The sequence below is a fragment of the Polypterus senegalus genome, chromosome 3 (genome assembly GCF_016835505.1).
Source record: "Polypterus senegalus isolate Bchr_013 chromosome 3, ASM1683550v1, whole genome shotgun sequence".
Taxonomy (NCBI): domain Eukaryota; kingdom Metazoa; phylum Chordata; class Cladistia; order Polypteriformes; family Polypteridae; genus Polypterus; species Polypterus senegalus.
The window spans coordinates 63,654,573-63,672,078 of record NC_053156.1 but is presented as its reverse complement, the minus strand read 5'-3'; positions in this window follow the sequence as shown (position 1 = coordinate 63,672,078).

Below are 17,506 nucleotides of genomic sequence, written 5' to 3'. Positions count from 1 at the left end.
GGTTTTTGAATATGAACATGAGAATTTTAGGCTTCTCACTTCACTCACCCCTTCCACAAACACCAAAAGACACTTTCTTGGGAATATTAGAAAAGTGATGATATACCTTTTCAAGAACTGAGACAGACTTAAACTAACTGTTAGTGTTAGCATGAAAATGTAAACAGGAATCAAGTCAAGAAGAGTTTGGTAACAAGAGATGATACTATTTCTGTTAGGGGTGACAGCTCAAGCAAGTACACTTAATGCGTTGCTGAGGTCCACCATCATATCAGAAACATTAGCATTACCTCAAATTTTGGAAAGTAAAATGAGATTATTTGTTACATTTATATGTATTTATTGTTTCTGAGATTTTTGATTTTCAATGTCTGAAAAGTTAAAATTTTTAAAGTTTACATGTACATATGATGGTTGGCATGGTGGCACAGTGGTAGAGATGCTGCCTCGTAGTTAGGAGACCTGGGTTCATTTCCCATGTCCTCTCTGCATGGAGTTTGCATGTTCTCCCCGTGTCTGCGTGGGTTTCCTCCGGGTGCTCCAGTTTCCTCCCACAGTCCAAAGACATGCAGGTTAGGTGCATTGGTGATCCTAAAATTGTCCCTAGTGTGTGCCCTGCCGTGGGCTGGCGCCCTGCCCGGGATTTGTTCCTTTCTTGCGCCCTGTGCTGGCTGGGATTGGCTCCAGCAGACCCCCATGACCCTGTGTTAGGATATAACGGGTTGGATAATGACTGGCTGACTGTACATATGACTTTTTGTGCAATCATTTCCTCGTATCTTCTTTTGGTTGATAAGATTTCAAAACCTGTTACACATTTTTAAACACAGGAAGGTAACGTTATTGTATTTCCTTTCATTATTTTGATAGAGTAACATTAATTTCATTCTAGTTACCATCTGTATATTTTTTATACTTTATTAATTTGGTGCCATTGTTTTCTCACTTTGAATATAAAAAATGAACAGTGTTGTTTTCAAATATTTGAAAACTGCAAAATAAATCACCATTTTCAATATTGCATTTTTTTTTAATCTGTAGTTTTCCATTCAACCTTGGGAATACATAAAATGGATTCAATTTACATTTGATATTTAAATTTACATTTTTTTAAACCAAACTGTAAAGTTGATGCTATTTTATACTGCACTTTGTTATTGCATTTTTAAAAGGTTTATAAGATGAATTTATTTTAATTCTAAATTTATACTGTGACATGTATTTAAAGCCCCTTGAACATTTCCCATTTTATCATGTTATGCCGGATCTTAATGCATTTAATTTAGATTTTTGTATATTGATCAGCACATACAAACAACTCTATAATGTCAAACTTAACATGAAATCTATATATTTTTCTAGGTTAGTAGTAAAAAAAACACAAGAACTTAATTGATTCCATAAATGTTCAATATCTTGAATCAATAATTGATGGAGCCACCTTTAGCATAAATATCAGCCAGAAGATTTAAGAATAGGCCTCCAGTTTGATACATTTGCACTGTTGTTGCTAAACTGCTCAGCTTCCGTCAACTGGATATACACAATTGTTGAAATTTCATTGTGTACCCATATATTCTGAAACTGACTGATGCCATAGTTTGACAGGGCAAACTGAGGATATTAAAATGTGTTATTTTTAAGATAACCCAGGATACATCTGGCTATTGGTTCTTAGGGTCTCTTTTGCCACTTACACACAGCGATAAAATCCTGTTACTTTACTACATCCAGTGTCTTCCAAGTTCTGATGGAAACACCTTTGCCTAAGGCAGCGTACAAGATCAGGATACATTACGACCATTTTCTTTTAAACAAATGACACTCATTCAAGTTAAGTAACTTGCTTAGGGCCACATAGTGAATTGGAGGTGTGAATTGATCTAGAAGATTTAAAATCCAATGCCCTGCCTCCTAGGTTACACTGTCTGCTCATTCCCCATTAAATGATGTAGCCACCACTATACTACACAATGACATTAAAGTTACATTTACACCCTCCATGGATTTCATTAATTAATACAGCTACTCTCGCCAATACTCTAAAACATTCAACTATTTCTTTAAAGCATTTGAGATGAAAGTGTGTCTTATCACTGCTTATCCTCCAACTGTGTCAAAGTTTCACTTACCAGAAGGGTGTAAGTGCTTGCCTTTAGCATCCAAAAAAGGAAGTTCCCGAAGTGATTTGGCATTTAGAGCGCAAATACACATCAAGGTTTTTTAAATAGATGCCTGTTTGCATTGTTCTGAGAACACCTCTCCTGATTTCAGTGTTAGCGGGCTCTGTGGCCGAGTGAGAGGAAAGTGATATTTACTAGATCGATGTTAAAACAAGAAGTGTGTATTGGTGTAGGTAGTACTTACATAAAAAATAAAACAAACATTGTGAAGTTATGTGAAGCATGACTTTTTTTGTAGTTACAATACCAATATTTAGAATTAGCTCTCACTACAAAAGAATGATTGGTCATTATTTGGCTATTATTAGTCCTAATATGTCACACATTATCAAGTAGCAAGAAAGATTTCTGCCAGAATGAAACACAGTGAACCAACTATGCATTGATCGTAAAGTCAACTGAAAGATTCAATTCAACTCAAATTACTTTTATAAGGAGTACTGTTACTTATGATTCTAATAAACTATACTCTATTACAAACAGAGTAGACAGGTAGGTATACACTGCTTTACAACCACATTTGCTTCTGACCATATATACAGTACTGCAAACTGCCAAATGTCAAAAATTTTTGTATTTTAATACAATTGCAACAGAAATAAATAACAGATATTTTTTATATTAGTTCCTCCTGCATCATTTGGTGTATTGGGAAGCAAGTATTACCAATGGGATTGATCGACCTCTACTGTAGCAGCTTCATCTCATTTGACATGGACGGCTCTGAAGCCTTCATGACAAGTCGACTGCCAAGTCTTGAATGGACATCCTTGCCTCCTCCTCCCATTGTTTGGCTTCCAGTTCATCACAATCTTGGGGACGCAGTGCTCGGGTTGTTTGAGCACATGGCCTGTGAAGTACATCTGGTGGACTATGATTGTGACTTCCCGCTTTAGCAGGTCACTTTGTTGGCGCATGTTGTGGTTGGTAATGTGATTATACCACGTAGGAAATAGGTTTTCTAAAGAGAATACCCAATGTGATCTGCCTTGTCTGTTTAATTTTTTCCTATAAAATCTTTTGATGGTGGGCCAATTGCATTTTCTACTCCTCTCTCTGCCAGCACAAAACGTTCAGAACTGGGATTCATGACCTCAAAACAATGAAGTGCATTATTGACTATCACAAATTCATGAGCTAGACCTTTCACAGTATCTTTTCTGACACTTCCTCTTCTTGATCACTTAGCTTTTTTTCTGCTTTTAAATGCATTTTTTCAAGTTCAAATAACTCTTAAAATAACTTCATTTGTTAGTTCTTCAGAAGTAGTTTCTATAAAGTTCCTTATATCTTCTTCATCCACTTCTAAATTTGAAGTGTTGACCAACCCAATGCTGTTGGATTCTTTTCCGGTTTCTTCATTTAGCTCAAACTCTTTAAAGTTATTAACTTAAATTTTTATGTTTTTTTCTGTATCCCATTCATACACTATTTGGTCACATTGTCTCAAGTAGCAGTAATTTTTTTTATACAGTGTGAAAAGACGTCCATGGCAAAGCTCAATTTTAAATAATCGGGAGTACAGGATCCGAATGGGTGCAGGTGTGAACATGCTGACATTTGTTCCGGAGTTGATAGGGGTGCTTGGCGGATCACACATTCACGTGCAAATATGAGTGAATCAGTCAGGTGCCTCATTCATGCCTTGGAGTAGGTGGAGGACCACACCTACACTCAACTGGGCAGTATAAAGGGAGCCTGCACTGCAGCAGGGGAAAAAAAAAAATCACAAAAAGGGGCTTAAAATACAGAAGATGAGGTGGTCGGGAGTATGACCCAAGAGAGTGGGGCAGTATGCTTGCACTCGAGTGTGGGGATGGCAAAAGGACACCAATAAAGAAGAGTAGGAGTAGCCTCATTGTGCAGTGTCTCCCTGTTGAGGCCGATGGACACTAAGGGAGATGTGAGTGGGGTTCATTGGGGGAGTCCCAATGGATGCAGAAGAACTGGTGGTAGGACTAATGGAAGACTGCACGTGTCTGCAGGCATCTCCTCATGAGGTCCTGACGGGTAAGCTGAGGAGACATCAGATTGTAGAGAGAGGCACTGGGGCTCATATGTATTTTACATGGATTTTATAAAGGACAGATTCTTGGTGTGATTTTAACCTCCTTTTTAATGGGAGTTTTTATTTGGAGTATAACCTTCACTGGACACCTGAATTTTCTAGGTTATTTATTGACTATTTAAAGAAAAGCTTCCACTGCACTTTGGACACTGTTTGTTGTTGTTAGGATTTTAATAAAGCACTGAAAATTTTTGCACTAATCCCTTGCTGACTGCGTGTGTCCTCATTTGCCCGATTCATGACTACTGACGGTTCTGGGTTCAAGAGGTTCCCGGAGTTAACCAGCGAGCGTGGAGCCAACTTGGACCATCACATACAGTGGTAAATATAGTGATGCTTCTGGAAGTCGTTGATTGTCTTGCCACTTTCTTCTCCACTTGAAAAAATACACTGGCTAAATGTTCTTTTGAGGTAGTACGCTTTAAACACTACAATGACCCATTGATCCATTGATTGGATTAAGGAGGTTGCATTGTAGGAAAGAACAGCACTGCAATGTTTGGATGAACTTCAACAAAATGTGGTTTTTCTGGAATATGTCTATAATCAAAAAAAAAGGCCCTTTCTGTTTATTACAGTATTTTTCAGGACCCGAACATAGCACTTTAGTAGAGGATCCTGGAAAATGACTTGTGTCATCCATGCTTTCTTATAACGATAATACACTGGCAGTGTTTATTGATTTGCCTCAATGCCTAAGGAGTTTCACTATGATAAATCACTAACAGTTTCCATTTGTGTGCTGTTACATTGACACCCAACAGAAGTGTGACAAAGTCTTTGAATGCCTTAAAACCTGGCATTGACTTTGCCTCATTATACATAAAAGTTATCTAAGGCATCCTTTTCCAAAATAAAGAGGTCTTGCCCATTTTGAAAATCTGTTCAAGGAAACATGCTTTATAGTAATATGTTTGTCCAGTTTTTTAATATATTCTTAAGCTGCTTTTGCATCTGCACTTGCAGCTTCACCACTGCAGTTCAAAATGAATTAAAGCAACTCATCCATCCTGAGTCAGAAGTAAATTGCACATCATATTTAGTGATCAGTGTGGTGCCAATGGAGATTAGACTCTGGGTCTAGTTCTCTATCGATTTCATAAGCAATTTTTCTATATTTGATATGGGTCCCTCTCACTACTTCATTAATCTGGTTGTTTTCAACGGAGCATACCCTTTCACAGCTTTGAGAATCTTGCATTTATCCTTGAGGATGGTCAAGAAAATGGAATGGGCCATATCTAACTTGCACCTGATAGTCTTAACATGTTTTTCTTCTTTGTGTTGTTTTATTATGTTTAACTTTCAAATTCTGTTTCTTTCCTTTGTTTCTTGGGAGCACTTGTAGAGCTTGTCTGAGGGCCAAGGTGCACTTAAATACCATTGAAATAGCCACAATAGCTAGAGAGCATCTTACTGTGACTACATTTGTATACATAATGTAAAGAAGTTGCTATGCAGTCATTCTTCTGTCTGCTTTGTTGCTTTGGGATGCTAGTTGATTCAGTCTATGGATGTTCAGTCATTAAGGCAAGAAGTCATAAGCTGGAATGTCGTTAAAAGGCACATGTCTGAACTTAAATTAAAGCAAAGTAAGATATTAAACAAAAAAAGAGACCTAATTCTGAACACAAAATACCAAGCAATATTTACCCTTACATCAATCTATTACCAAAGTTGATCACACAAATTTTGAACTAACGTCCAGCACCAAAATGGATGAGGTTTCTGATCTTGAAAAGACACAATACTATATGTAAGCATTCATATATGTAACACTGACACATATTGTGTATCCACATATCCCTCTATTATCAAAGAAAATTTTGAGACGAGACAAGACTTTTCCAAGAGATTTTTTCAAGTCCCATGAGACGAGACTATTGCCAAGAGATTTTTCCCTGCCCTCCTCTCAACCATTTCAGGTTAATAGCACACCCACAGTCTTCTCACCTCTCATTCATGTGAATGCTTTTGTCAGACATACTTTCAGTGCTCTCAGCTCATAAAATTTAACCTTTTCCTCATTTTAAGTCGTTTATGAAAAGACCTCAGTTTCATCCTTTAAAGAAGCTTTTCTGGACAGTATTTTTAAACATACAATCAATTTGTTTCATTTGTTCAAGTCCTTTTCTGGAAAATAATTTTATATGTTCTAGATGACACGTCAATGACTAAGCAAAGAAGAAAGGGCAACGCGTGGAAAAGAGGCCCAAAATATTCAAAAAAGAACAATAATAATCTAAGTGCAAATTCAGAAAATAAGGAAAGTAATAATCAGCCCGGACCAAGTGGAATAGAAAACCTAGCAAGTCTAAGCGGGGTTGGAAATAAAAGACAAAGAGTAGAAGACAAAGTAGAACGTTGTAAAGAGGTTCAAAAATGTTGGCGCGATACACATGCAGAGCAGGTTAGAGATTATGAAAGCAGTGGAATTCAAAAGTTTCAATACAAGCACAATACATATGCAGAGCAAGTTACAGATTATATAAGTAGTAAAATTCGAAAGTCTCAAAAAACTGATAGTAAAGATCACATTAGTGTTAAAAAACAGAAATTATTAACAACAGAACAGCGAAAAGAGATTGAATATATGGACACAGGTGATATGACAGAAGTATGTAGATATGCTTGATTCTAGCATGTCATTTAAAACACATATTACAAAGTCGTCCAAAACATGTTTTTTCCATCTTAAAAATGTTAGGAAATTAAGGCGCTTTCTAAATAAACAGGATTGTGAGAAATTAATTCATGCATTTATCTCTAGTAGGATTGACTACTGCAATGCGGTGTTCACTGGCTGTTCAAACTGTTCTCTGTACAGCCTCCAGTTAATCCAAAATGCGGCTGCAAGAATTATTACAAGAACAAAAAAATATGAACACATAACTCCAGTTCTTAAATCTTTACACTGGCTCCCAGTTAAGTTTAGGGCAGATTTCAAAATCCTCCTTTTAACATATAAAGCATTAAATGGCCAAGGTCCGGCTTACTTGTCTGAACTTATCATGACTTACAAACCTGAGCGCACATTAAGATCTCAAGATGCCGGTCTGCTTAGGATTCCAAGGATTAATAAAATAACAGTGGGAGGTCGAGCTTTTAGTTACAGGGCCCCTAAACTGTGGAATGGTCTGCCTGCTACTATAAGAGATGCCCCTTGAGGTTCTTCCAGAGGGTCTTAAAGTGGAGAAGGACAAACAAATTGTGATTGCATTCACTACACTGTTGGCACGCAGACTTATTCTGATAAACTGGAAGAACCCAAACTCTCCTCTTTTAAGTCAGTGGGAAACTGATGTGTTATATTATTTAAAATTGGAAAAAATCAAATACTCAGTTAGAGGATCTGTACAGACTTTTTCAAAACATGGCAGGATCTAATCAGTAATATTTTAAAATAAGTTTATAAAGCACAGAGAATTTATTAATTTAGGTATTTTTACAAGCCTTAAATTTTACACGCTTGGCTTGCTCTCTCTCTCTCAAGGGTGGGGATCGATCTGTTCTTAGCATAATTCTTTTTTTTTGTAAAAACTTGATTGCTATGTATTGATTGTAATAAAATTAATAAATAAAAATTAAAAAAAAAAAAAGAGATGCCCCTTCAGTCTCAGCCTTTAAATCCCGGCTGAAGACTCACTACTTCAGTTTAGCATATCCTGACTAGAGCTGCTGATTAACTGTACATACTGCATCTCTGTTGTTAGTCATTAGCACTATAACATAAGTAACATGATAATTATATTTGAATACTAACCCTCACCTATTCTGTTTCTTTTCTCGGTACCCAAATGTGGCAATTGGTGCCACGGCCCACCTGCCAAGTTGTTTGCCTGCCTATGGTAAAGTCATCCCTGATGGAGGATCACAGGAATCATGGGAAAGAGGGGTCCGTTCATCGGAGCAACGTTTCAGCCGTGGCATGGCCAAATGGGGAGGCAGGTAGATGGATGAGGTCTCCAGGACTCTAAAAATGTCCAAACCTAATTATGTCATATCATCTACTGTTAAACCGTACTTCTAAAATTTTTATTATTATGCTGTATTAAGGAATTGTTCTGTTGTGTATATTGTATTGTATTGACCCCCTACTTTTGACACCCACTGCATGCCCATCCTACCTGGAAAGGGGTCTCTCTTTGAACTGCCTTTCCCGAGGTTTCTTCCATTTTTCCCTACAAGGTTTTTTATTGGGAGTTTTTCCTTGTCTTCTCAGAGAGTCAAGGCTGGGGGGTTGTCAAAAGGCAGGGCCTGTTAAAGCCCATTGCGGCACTTCCTGTGTGATTTTGGGCTATACAAAAATAAACTGTATTGTATTGTATTGTATATTGTTCGGCTTTAAAGTTTAAGTCAGAGACTTGTAGATCGTCTAATTTGTGTTGCCATCAGGGAAAAGTAGTGTTTCTTCCCAATGAAGAAGTGTATCCGCGAGAACTAAAAGATTTGTGGTTTGGTCAAAGTGAAATCCACAAACTCTACAGGCAAAATATCCGAATCTACAATAATCTGTTCACATTCACATCATTCAATGCTAAAAATGTAAATTTGCATGATTCTGGACCATATGCTGTGAGAATCTGTGGTCCTACAACAATTAAAGCTACTACAAGTTTAATTTCGAAGAAACCACAATTCGGTCAGGTTTTTATTTATGATCATGTAGAAGGGATGCAACATAGAATCAAAAGAGTTAAACGATCAGACATATTAGAAATTCAGTTCCCATGAAAATAACAATGTGTTCAAATTGTACATCCGCTTACCCATATGTGAGTGGCAAAGCCGCGAAGTTGGCATACGAAGCGAGCAGGGGGCAGAGCCCCCTAGTCATTTAAAAATTAATACATACTGTATTAATTGCAGGGAGGTGGCCACATGTTATTCAATCGGGCTGTACCATATGGGTAAATGCTCAACCACCAGGCATTCACCAACAAACTAACCAGTGCAAGACCCTGGTTTCCATTTTCCATACGTGGTTAGTGGGTCCTTGATAAAATCTAAGTCAATATGAATGATTTTGAGTCAGGGAAAGGGCCCTGACTATTGTCTGTGTTTATGTGCCAACAACTGAGTCAGATTATTCAGCCTTCTTGGAGACCTTATGGGGGAGCTGGGAGGTGCTCCCTCTGGGTACTATATCATTCTACTTGGGGGCTTTAATGCTCACTTAGGAAATGATAATGAAACCTGATAGGGTGAGATTAGGTGGAACAGCCTACCCGATATGAACCTGAGTGGTATTTTATTGTTAGACTTCTGTGCTAATCACAGTTTGTCCATAATGAGCACCATGTTGAAGCATAAGGGTGTTCATAAGTGCACTTGCACCAGAACATCCTAGGCTGTAGGTCAATAATAGATTTTGTATTCTTGTTATCAGACCTATGACCAAATGTCTTGGACACTTGGGTGAAGACAGAGACTGAGCTGTCAAGTAATCACTACCTGGTTGTGACTTGGATCACATGATGGGAGAAGATTCTGGACAGACCATGTAAATTATATATTGAGGGTGTCATGGAAACCTTTGGCAGACGCCTCCATTTAGGAGATCTTGTACTCACATCTTCAGACAAAGTTTTCTTGCATTCTGAGGGAGGAGGGGAAAATTGAACCTGAATCCATGCTCCGTGCCTCCATTACTAAGGCAGCAGTACAGAGCAGAGGCCATAAGGTCAATAGTGCCTGTCTTGTTGAAGGACTTAGTTTATGGGACAGCAGAGGCAGCTGACAGGTACCAACAAGTCAAGTGGAGCTCGGCAATGGTAGTCGCAGAAGCAAAAATGTGGGTGTAGGATGAGTTTGATGAGGTCATGGAAAATGACTTTTCGTTGGCCTAGAAGAGATTCTGGCAAGCAACTATACAACTTAGGAGGGGGCAGCAATGCTTCACACTTGCTGTTTATAACAGGGATAGAGTGTTGATGACCTCACCTGGGGATAGAGCTGGGCAGTGGAGGAAGCACTTTGTTGACTTCCGAAATCCTACTTTGAGGAAACACGAGGAGGACTCGCCCATCACTGGAGCTAAGGCTGCTAAGTCACTGGCAGGGCTTCAGGGGGCAAATGATATACACCCTGAGTTCCTAAAGGCTCTGGATGATTGGGTACAGTGCCTCTGGTTTAGCAAAGTGGGGTAGTGGTCCCCATCTTTAAGAAAGGGGAATAGAGAGTGTGTTCCAACTTCAGGGTGAATCACACTTCTCAGTCTCTCTGGGGAGGTCCATGAAAGGGTTCTGGAAAGGGGGCTTTTGCTTTTGGTCAAAGTTCTCAGCCAGAATAGGGTGGAACTGGGGTTGAGGTGCTGCAGAAGAGTTTAAGTATCTGGAGGTCTTGGTCACAAGTGAGAGAAGAAGGGAGCAGATGATCTACAGGCAGACTGGAACAGCATCCGTAGTCATGTGAACAATGTCCCAGTCAGTCACGGTGAAAAAAAGAGAGTTGAGCTGATAGACAAAGCTCTCAATTTACCTGCTGAACTACATCCCTATCCTCACCTATGGTCACAACTTTTGGGCAGTGACCAAAAGAACTAGATCGGGAATACAAGCATTAAAAATCAGCTTCCTTCGCCAGGTTTATGGGCTTATCTTTAGATATAGAGTGAGGAGCACAGACATTCAGAAAGCTAAAAGCCGTTGCTCCTCTGCATCAAAAGGTGCCATTTGAGATAGTTCGGGCATTTGAATAGGATGCCTCCTGGACACCTCCTTGTGTCTTTGTTTCCCTCATCATTCTGATCATTCTGACCATACTGTAACAGATTGCTTTTGAAAAATGTTCCCTACAAGGCATTTTGCTGAGGAGTAATTAAAAGATACAATGAACAGGTGTTCTAATGCCTGATAACTGATTTATCCTGTTAGGGGATGTTTATTTCAGCTCGCTTCGCTCGCCAACCCCTGTGCGTGTGGTATGCGCCAACTACTTCGTGGCTATAGGGGAAGCAGACGGTATGTGCTAGCCACTTCGCGGCTATAGGAGAAGCAGAAGTACAAGATAGATAGATAGATAGATAGATAGATAGATAGATAGATAGATAGATAGATAGATAGATAGATAGATAGATAGATAGATATACTTTATTAATTGCAAGGGGAAATTCACATACTCCAGCAGCAGCATACTGATAAAATACAATATTAAATTAAAGAGTGATAAAAATGTAGGTAAAAACAGATTTAAACAGATTGTTATTTCATGGGAATTGTTACATATGCATAATAGACCTAACCATTTTACATTACAGCGAGCAATTAACCATAGTAAAGAATAGTAAAACGTAATAAATTGAAAGAAAATTATATTTCAGTGTTGCGTTAGAGGTATTCACTGTGTTATACATTTTCGTTCTGTTTGGCTTTGAAATTAACATGCAAATACTTTTTAAATGTACACTTTTAAAGTAAAACTTCAGGAAAAACAATATTTGGAATTAACTTTTCATCAATATCGCTTTGAATTTTGATTCCGTGTTTGGAGTTACATCGTGACAAAGCAATGCATAACTGCCCGTGTGTGATAAACCGACTTTTTTGAATATTTGTCCCTGTGATTTGTTAATTGTCATAGCAAAAGCTATTCTAACAGGAAACTGTAAACGTTTTAATACGAATGGCATATCAAGATCTCCTTTGGTGTCTAATTTTATCCGCGGAAGATGTACATTACCTTTCTCTTTCGCCTGTTAAAATTTTATATGTCAGAATTGTTCGACCAATTTTGAATACAACTAATCTTGTCCTTTTGCATAGCCCATCACTCATACATAAATTATGCAATAACATTACAGTACATCCTTCTTTCAACAGTAATCCGGTCAGTGGAAGACCGGTTGGTGTTAATGGTTGTAGATATTCTACAGGATATTGTAAGTTGATGTTTTCATTTTCTGCATAATCACCTAGTCTATTGATACGCATTTAACCAATTTGCCGTGTAACCGATCTGCAATTTTCACATTAATTCGTTTGACCTCATTGTTTCTTGGTGCTAGGATTTCCCATGTACTCATTTCTTCTGTTAATAACCCTTCAGGATGAAATTCTTCTTGGGAACATAAAGTAAGGAAAACGTAAAAATTTATAAGAGCTGAGAGCGCAGGAACTATGTCTGACAAAAGCATTCACACGAATGTGAGGTAAGAGGACCGTGGGCGTGGGCCGTGGTTGAGAGGAGGGCGGGACTTGAAAAAATCTCTTGCCAATGGTCTCATCTCTTGGAAATAGCCATGTCTCGTCTCAAGATTTTCTTTTATAATAGAGAGATGTTAACTTTCTACCACAAGGGCTACCTGTACATATCAATCTAAAGTGTTTTATTTAGTTACCAGTTATGGGTGAGGATAACCTATTTAGTTGAAAATTTGTTTGAATTCTGTATATTTTACTCAGTATACACAGATCCCATTTAGCTGTGGAAACTGGAGGGACACATTAATATAAAGCCAGACAGCACTTTAAGGAGAGCACTACATTAAAAAAATTACTTTGTTTCTCCTGCCAAATGCCCCATTGTCTGGATCAAGGGAAGAGCTTTACCTATTGACAGTAGTCAGGGTATAGCCATTCCAGCTGAGAATTCTGATTAAATATCAAACATTGTAAATGATAGGCTCACACTGATGTGAGAGAGAAACTGGGTGTCTCTTTTAACAGGAATTTATTTATTTACTTTATGCAGTGCTTGAGTGTGCAGTTGGCTTATTTCTAAAACCTTGATGCTGTGTATATTTTCCCAACTATGAATGTAAAAACAGATATATTGCTTTATGGGAAATATTTTTTTTCTTTTTTCATAGTTTACCTATATCATCTATGTAATTTTCCATGTATTATTCCAACTGGACATTTTTTAGTATCAAAATACCAGAAAATAGTAAATGTGCAGAAGAACAAGAAAGCAAATAGGAAAACAAAAAATACACCATAAACAGTTTATATTTACTTCCAAAAATGTTATATTTGATTTCCTTTGTATTGTTATTACTTAAAATATGGCTTGTATGGGTAGTAGCTCACCTATTGTACCTTCATAATGAGGTTACAAAATGCTGAGCCCTTCACCTTCTGAGGTATGACACCAACATATGCAATACTTTGGTACATCTTTGTTGAGCAATATGTAAAACAATTAACTTGGAATTCTATTAAAACTTTTTAAATTGCAAATTAAGTCAGAAATGGGCGTCCGTTTATGAATTAATTCTCTTTGGTTGAAAAGATGTTGATCAGTGCTGAAATACCCCAGTTTCTATCATTTGATAAAAAGATCAAGATAAAGAATCTTGAAAAAAGAATCTTTGCATGATTACTTGTTTGCATATTGACTGTGCCCACCTAGTCTCATTGTGCAATGACCATCTTAACTTTCTGTCTGAATACTGGAATAACTTCATCCGCATCTGCATTTTCTTGACTGGGTGCCCTTCAGAGTGTGCTTGCTGTGACATCTGTGAGCTCAATGCTAAGGACACTGCGCATTTTTATCCCATAAATGATTCAGCACATAGCTTCCCGACAGCACTTCATACCGCACTACAGCAGCTACTCATTAAGTGCTCTGCGGTAGTGCTTTATCTCCGCTGGTCTACAAAGACTGAGGGCAGTTTGCCATCTTTGTTTACAGGTAGGTTAAGTTGCTGAAACAGACAGTTTTCAGCCACTAATAAGGATTATTTATAAGTGGCCTAGAACATTCAGATTCATGTAATAACATAATACTGGAATTTCTCATTCAGGATGAGACAGACAGGTTAGTTTTTATTTTCAACACAGTAGACTACTGTAGCTCATTTATTACTGGCAGTACTAATTAAAACTATTGAGGAACTGGAAATGACACAAGATATCCATGTAGACCACTGACAAAAAAACAAGCTTGAAGTACAAACAGACAATTCAATAAGCGTTGGGTGTCTAGGAAATATGGAGTGCAATTTTATAATATGATATTTATTTTGTTCTGGCTTTGCTTTAGTTAAAGTAATACACAAATGATTGTTTCACATGTATTCTTTAATATGATCATAGTGAGATTAAGTGACTTCTTTGTCAGTGAGTAAATGGTGGGGACTGAAATGAAAACCTTGTGAGTTACAGTGCAACACCATGACTAGCAAACCACAGTGCAATAATAAATACACTATAAGAACTTCAAATTTGTTTTCATTTGTAATTTATAATGACTCACAATGCACTTTAGAAAGCACACAGCAATGCAATTTGATTGAAAATGTTCTATATTTCAAAAATATTATACAAGAAATTTACTGTGTATCAATGTCCCATTTCAACTTGCTCAATTTTGAAAAACATTGGTAGGCCTGTACAGTATACTCCTATAAGGACATAGGCAAAAAATAGATACATTAGTAAAATTACTGTAGGGAAATCTCATTATTTCTGCTAATCTAAAAATCTGATCAGTTTTCAAGAATGTGTAATAGTTGAGCTCAGTTGATTTCAATGTGTCCAAATTTGAACAAGTATTAAATGCACATTAGACTCTTAGGCAACTTTTTGTAACATACAGTATTCTCATTAAGAAGGGCAGCAAAGTCAAAATTACTATTTGTGATGTAATCTCATTTTGAAGGAATTTTCAGTTGAAAAGCGGATAGTGAGTCAAAACTACAAAATGTTTCTTATTTCTTGGTATTTATGCCAATTTTGTTTAAACATTTTAGAATAATACCAATGTTTGATCATCAACTCCAATGGGAAACACCACCTAATCCAGAAGCAATGGATGGAAGAGGGAATCAAATGTGGACCAGACAATGTCAATTTGTTGTAAGACACAGTTATATATGTACCCACACTATTACAATTTGGTATTGCTACTGTACTTTGTATCTTGAGAAAAAAATAACACAACACAGGATAATGTGCAAATCCCACACAGTCAACAGATAGGTATGGCATATGAAACTAGGTTGCTGGACCTGCAGTATTAACCACTGTGCTACTAAATTGTCCAGAATAACATTAACTTGAATTAAACCAGCATAAACCTTTGCATACAACACTTAAATGAAGCCTGAATCCCATGGACATCACCAAAGTTTTGGTTTGTTCATTGGAGTTATTTGCTATTATTATTATTTTTGGTGAAATTCTGGCTCTGATCTCATTTTCAGTAAAAAAAAAAAACATAATATAAAATAGTTTCATATAAAAAAAAAACAGATTGTTATACCCTTTCTTCTGCATTGAGGAGGTGTCTGGTAGTGTTAGCACCAATTGTTCTTGATTTGGTTCTTTACAGCCTTTTTTAATCAGCTAAAGTTGTTTTATTCTGGCCAACCCAGTGATTGTGAATTACTGAGCATGCTAATGGATTCTACTTTAAGATATCTGTGATAGCGTTCTGACTGAATTATTTTTCTTCAGTGTTTAGACAAAGTAAAATAAATACCTCCAGAAAAATCAGTGGTGCCAAGAGAGATGAACATTTGTGAAATTCTCGGTTAGCAATAGTTTCCATCTTGCAACTCCCCAAAGAAGTTAATTTTTGCCCAGTGTCTTTCTGAACTTATGAACAAAAACCTTTATTGAGGCAACACAACCCTACAGTTTTTTGATATTTTTTAGGATCCTTTGTGACTACTTTATGATTTTATGCTGTGCCGATCATTTCTGGTTGAATTCACAACTCTTACAAATGTTTTCCTTTCATAGATTATTGCCTTCATTTTAGCATGGAGTCCCAAAGTCTTAGAAATGATTTGTAGAACGTTGAGGAATAATTGACATCTGAATCTTTTCAGAATGGACAAGGGCAACACATTAAATAGCAGTAGCTGACTCTAATCATCCCCCTAATTGGATTGATGTTATTAGTGGCCACTTATGTTTTCACTGAGTTCCAATTGGTGTTGGATAACTTTGTTCATTAGGTAAATTAATTTAATTAAAGAAAAAATACTGACATTTTCTTTTACTCAGGATTACTTTATCTAATAATAGATTTTGACCTAAAACCATTTATTGTCAAAAATTTGACACAATAGAGGAAATCACAAAGGAAGATATTTTTCATGGCATTATATTTCTTTAAATCTATTCTTACTACTAATCCAAGCAAGTGCCTTTTCTATAAACTATGTATTGTCTTGATTTCTGAAAGTCACTAAAACAAACATTAACTGTTCTTGAAATTGCTGCAAACTATTTTGACTGCAGCTTTTCAGTGACCCATTCAATTTCCAACTGTTTTATAGCTTCTGTCTTATCTCAGTGCATTTCTTGGCAAGGATGAGCTAATGCTCAGTTCTTCTTAACGGCTGACCGGATGAGTCACTAGGAGCGTGTGAATCAGAAATGAAGCATGCAGTAATGTTTATCCCTGGTCAAATGCCAGTGTATACCTAACAGAGAATTTCAGCTGGTCATCCAACTCAATCGATCACAAAGAAACTGCCAGGGTGATTCACGCATAGCCATCCAGCTAACAGGTCCTGACATTGCAGCTGTTTCTGTCCATCAAGCTCCATTCAAAAGAGACTTACAAGCAAAAAATGGACCTGCCAGGAAATCAGATGCCTCAATGCTTCTACATTTGCTTTAAATATATGACTAACATGCAAGTGAGATATGTTAATCACCTAAATGTTTACGGCTTAAATATGCTTCGCTTACAGATCTACAGAATCCCAAATAGCAATTTACAATAATTAATTAAACCTTTTCAGAGCAAAGAAGACCTACTTTCAGTAACTGACCAGTATGGATGGCAGACAAGATTATTTTAGACTGAAGCAGAAGTATACTGGCAGAAGGTAACTGAAAAATGTCCCTGCCTACAAAAAGACCTCTCTGGGCCTAAAGTAGGAGCTACACTAGGATTCAACAATCCAGAAAAACTAAAATAGAAAGCTGCTCAAGGATTAAATAACCTTGAAGAACAGAAACAGTACACTGCAGCTGGTTAAAATAACTAGGGGCATAATGTAGTAAGTTATCCTAAAAATGGAGGACTATAAGTTGAATATAAAACAGTCCTTGGATGAAGTATCCTATATAGTCTGCAGCAATAACCTGCACTATTAAATGATGAAATAGAATCTTTAATACTTGAAAACTGCCTATAAAGTTAAACAATGGACATATCCAGGAATAAAATTGCCCTTAGATTAAATGATAACGAAGATCTGAAGTATTACAGTATGTTGATTATGGAAGGAATATACAAGATAACTTCATTAACTATAGCAAACTACACTTAGATGAATAGAAAGTGGCCA